The 5,156-nt window shown below is 43.1% G+C and overlaps 1 long non-coding RNA gene across 1 annotated transcript; it reads right to left on the reverse strand.

The window, feature by feature from the left end:
• Nucleotides 1-1,869: 1,869 nt before the first annotated feature.
• Nucleotides 1,870-3,929, reverse strand: LOC123519059. The gene is made up of 3 exons (XR_006678967.1): nt 3,837-3,929; nt 2,095-2,260; nt 1,870-1,915 (listed from the first exon to the last, which is right to left on the reverse strand). It is a non-coding gene; the product is annotated as an uncharacterized LOC123519059 (long non-coding RNA).
• Nucleotides 3,930-5,156: the final 1,227 nt, after the last annotated feature.

Here is a 5,156-nt window from a genome sequence, read left to right on the forward strand (position 1 = left end):
GAGAAGGTGGAAGAGGAGGTGATTGTGATGATGATGGTGGTGGTGGTGGTGGTGGTGGTGGTGTTGAAGAAGTGAATGCAAGAAAAACAAGAGCAAGAAGAAGAAAAAAGGAAAAAAATTCTGAAATTTAAGAAAGAAATAATAGTATCAAAAATAGTAAACAAAAGCAAGATGGAAGGAGGAGCAGGAGGAGGAGGAGGAGGAGGAGGAGGAGGAAAAGAAAGAAGAGGAGGAGGGAGGAAACAAGAAATATGTGAGAAGAAAAGGAGAAGGAATAGAGAATTCAATGACTGCTAAAAAGAGATGAATAAATAATTATACAAGTGTGTGTGTGTGTGTCTGTGTGTGTGTGTGTGTGTGTGTGTGTGTGTGTGTGTGTGTGTGTGTGTGTGTGTGTGTGTGTTTGTGTGTGTGTATGATTCATTACTGAACTGGTCACGTCTACCAGTACGTGTACACAAATGATGTGGACACTGGAGACACACAACACACACACACACACACACACACACACACACACACACACACACACACACACACACACACACACACACACACACACACACACACACTTTCCTCTCCTTTCTAGTTATCATTTAACACATACTCCATTCTTTTCCCCATCACATTTTTTTTCAGTCTCCTTATCCCCTTCCTTTTTCTCTCCCATCTTTACTGTCATTTACTGGTAAGGCTTTCCTACTCTTCCTACGCCTCCTTCTCTTATTCACCCTCCTCCTCCTCCTCCTCCTCCTCCTCCTCTTCTTCTTCTTCCTCCTCTTCCTTTTCCTCCTAATAATAATAATAATGATAATGTTCAACACCTCTTAATTTTATGTATCGTGTCAGTTCAAAATTCAAGACGAGTCCAGAAAAAAATGTCAACTAAGACGTAACAAGACATTCACAAAGGAAGGAAATATCTAGAAAGGACAGGCGGTGAAGAGCCATACAGAGCACCTAAGTCTGATGATAAAGTGCAGCTGCAGGTTTAATGAAGGCACGCCAGCAAAGACACGCCACTAAGTTTATTCTCATTGTAGGTTGGTTTTAATGTTAGGCGCCGTTCTCATTGTAGGTGTTTTCTAAGTAATGGTTAGGTGAACGACGGAGGAGCAGCTAAGTGAACATTGTTATTTTCGTTCTTAGTTGTCATATGATACTCTTATGTCCTGTTCGGGGTCTGTAGGAGTAAATAAAAACCTTTCGGAATTTTGAAACTTTACCGCTAAAAAGAAATGCGTTGATCCGATAGAGTAATTAATGGAAGTAGGTGCATAACTTCATGTATGTAAGTACTACGAGTTTCACCTGACTGTCCACATGACGACAGGCTCAGGTATGCTAGAGATTTTACACATACGCCACAAAGTCTTTCTCATGTATACTGATTCTCGATTGTCCTATTAGAAAAAAAAATCATATAAAAAATAGCAATTTGAAGAGTGATGCAAAGTATAAAACAAACATAAACTACAAACCCAATAACAAAGGCAATGCACATCTATCATTTACACACCATAATAGTAAACATCTTGCCTACAGCACACACACACACACACACACACACACACACACACACACACACACACACACACACACACACACACACTTTTTACACCTTTTAGAGAGCCAGCACTCAAGTGGGCTTTTTTTAACTTTCTTTTTTTTTTTTTGCCCTTGGATGGCCCTCTTCCCTACGTAAAACACACACACACACACACACACACACACACACACACACACACACACACACACACACACCAAAGAAAACAATCATCCCTCTAAATGCATATCACCATATACATTTATCAGATCCGTCATAAGGAAAATTTGCACGTCATTTACCTTATTACAGCAGGAGTCTTGGGCGTCGGCGGGTTGTCACAGGGAGAGAGAGAGAGAGAGGGTGTCCCTGAAATGGATACAAAGTTACAAAGTCCTGCCAGTCACTACAGGATGTCACGTCAGCCACATACAAGCGATACATTAGCACCAACGAGGGAGAGCCTTGGGGCGGCGGAGGGATGGGTGGGGGAGGAGGAAGAAGAGACAGGGATGGGGTGGATACTGTCGGAGTACCTTGGGGCATACCATCTCAGCGGACGTGGTGACCAGAGCGGGTAAAGGCGGGTTTATACAAAGCTGGTTCCCATACTCCTGTTTCCGTCAAGCTTTGGCTCCTTGCCGTGAGTGAGTGAGTGAGTGAATGAGTAAGGAAAAGAGCAGCAACGCCCACTTTTTTCTTCCTCTTCCTTTTCTGTGTGTGAGAAAGAAAGAAAATAGGAATGTGAAGAAAATGGGAATGTGGACCTTTTCTTCAATGTTTCTTTCACCATGAATTCAAAAGGACTCTTAAATCAATTACTGCGATTCTCAAAGGGTGTTTTTCTTTCTTTTCTATTAATGATAAGCGATGGTTTAACGAGGATTCTATTTCATCAATAGAAAAAAAAACTGAGAACCTTTAAAAACAAGCATTTCAGTAGACCTTTTGCTCAGTCATTTTCTTGCCCCTTAGTCAGTTTTACCCTCTTACATACGAATATAAATAAATGATAGCATTAAAACAAAAAAAACACACACACACGTCCATCCCTCGCAGTATACAGGCTGTCTTTTCTATTCCCCTCTATTTGGGTCAGTTTTCTCCTCTTTAACCCCTTCAGTACCATGACACGTTTTCATATTCATTCTTCTTGCTATTTGGTGATTTTATTCCGTTTCAGAAACTTACGTGGGGATTAAAATAGTGAAAACTTTCCTTGTTAATCATCTGACCTTCATAGACACTTTCCTAATGTAAATAGAATCATCTAATCATACACAAAACTCATGGTAAAAATGCATCCCAGTACTGAAAGAAATAATCGAAAAAATAGATTAGAAAATAGTAATGAAACGTGAAAAAAAGCACACACATATACAAGTCCACCCCACGTAGTATACAGGCCGCGTCTTTATTATTCCCCTCTCAATCTGACACTCGTTTTGTTCACCACAGCAGCGCACTTAATTCCCTGGCTTGTTACCGTAGCTTTGCAATTAACGTAAATAGTACAGCAAACACGCCGTACAAGTGATGATAGAGTTCCCAGGTGTAGTTGAAAATTTAGGCGTGTTTCACTGACAAACTTTTATATGGAGTAAATATAAAACTCACACCCAGGAATTTAGGGATGATGCTGTGTAGTGTTTGGGCGAGTTTGCTCTGTTGCAGTGTTGTCCAGTGTGGTGCAGTTATGATTTGGTAGGAGTTTGTGGTGAGTTGTGGTGTGTTGTGGTGTGGCATGGTGTAGTGTGGTGTGTGATAAGCTGCTGTGCGTGTGCTGTGAGCTGTAAAATGAGCTGTGGTGTGTGTGTGTGTGTGTGTGTGTGTGTGTGTGTGTGTGTGTGTGTTGCGTGCAGAGTAATGTAATAAATTGTAGCGTGATGTGATGCAGTTTTGAGAATTGTGGTACAGTGTGGTGGTGTGATGTTTACCGCGATGTGGTGTTATGGTATAGAGTGAGAGTGGTGGTGGTGCGATGCGGTGTGGTGTGGTGTGATGCGATGTGGTGTGGTGTAGCACAGTATGGTATGGTATGATATGGTGTGGTGTAACATGGTATAATATGGTATAATATACGATGTACTGTAGCATGGCACTTCATCGGCTTGAGTAACTGTTCGTATTAGTAAACAAGTAATACAAACAATGATGGTCCGCCTTAAGGTCCCGCCAGACTGCCTTACATGCCGCCATGACAACACCGCCTCTTAGCGCCCTACTTCAATAATTATAAGCTGTGACTCTGCCAAGCGTTAGGTCTGAGGAATCTTCAAGGATCTCTTACCTCCGTGAAGGGCAAGGACGACGAACTGCGGCACGATTAGAAAACGGTCACTAGCACTCACATGATAATAAAGTAACGGCACAGCACACTGTACTGCACAATATACGCGGCGAGGAACTAGCGGCACTGGGCCTCAGGGGGAAAGAATTTTTTGGTTTTGACTCCAATAACGAAGCTTCAGTACACTCGCTGGTTAGTCTCGGTATACGCACATTGCTCTCCATTGCGAGCCCCATGAAGGTCACCGAACTGCAAGCAAAAACTGCAATAAAACTGTCATTTAAATTATGGGATGGAAATAACTTCGCCTCTATTGCAATGAATCATAAAGTGTTTAGTATTAATGTTTGTAAAATTATCTCTGTGTGCTTCGAATTCAGCCGCTGCTCGAACACTGCATTGGTGTAGGGTTGGCACAAGTTTCATTTATTTATTTTAATTATAAGCGACTGTATTACACTGAGGATGATTTAAAGTAAGAGTAGGCATTAGTGATGGGTATGGAAGTGTGTGTGTGTGTGTGTGTGTGTGTGTGTGTGTGTGTGTGTGCGCCCACCACACAGACACGTCGCTCATCAGCAACCTTGCCATGCACCACACTCCTCTCCTCGTGGCGAAGTAGTCCCTGCAGTCTGAAGTAATTGCGCAGCATGTCATTCAGCTTTGTTGTTAATATGAGTCATGGAGGCTCATGTTTGATTAACTGCTGATATGTCTCATGCTCATATCTGTCACGTTCAAACTGAATCAGCTTGAAATACCGGCACCTCTGAAAAATTCTCTCTCTCTCTCTCTCTCTCTCTACGAGGTAACCAACCCTCACATCATCCACGCTCTCACGCACCTTTTCTTCCTTCCTCTCTCCTCTATATATGTTAAGTCTACATTAACCCTCCTGCACCTCCCACTCTCCCTCCCTGAGCCCCTCCTTCCCTCCCTGCTGCCCTCCTCTTCGTATGATATATGTCCTTTACGCCTGCATTTAATTAACCGAACAAGAGTAGGTGTCGTATTGGCTATTAATCTTCGTATGACGCGCCGAGGTCCCGCCATAACTCATTTTTGTGTGTTCCTTAGCGCCCTCAAATTGGCGACCGGGTGCGGGATTTTTGACTGAAATTACAGGACATACATCAAGGTGGGTGTCACTCGCAACGAGGCGACGGGCCCCAATTGCACCCCGACGAAGGAGACGGGGCAAAATGGAGAACTAGGCCGGACAACCTTTCATTTTGTTGGGTGTGAAAGAAAGGGGGGGGACAGAGGAGGAGGGGGGAAAGGGTCATAAAGGCGTGCATGGTGGCAGTTTAGTTGGTCAGG

Source organism: Portunus trituberculatus, chromosome 44 (genome assembly GCF_017591435.1).
Source record: "Portunus trituberculatus isolate SZX2019 chromosome 44, ASM1759143v1, whole genome shotgun sequence".
In the NCBI taxonomy this organism is placed as follows: Eukaryota; Metazoa; Arthropoda; class Malacostraca; order Decapoda; family Portunidae; genus Portunus; species Portunus trituberculatus.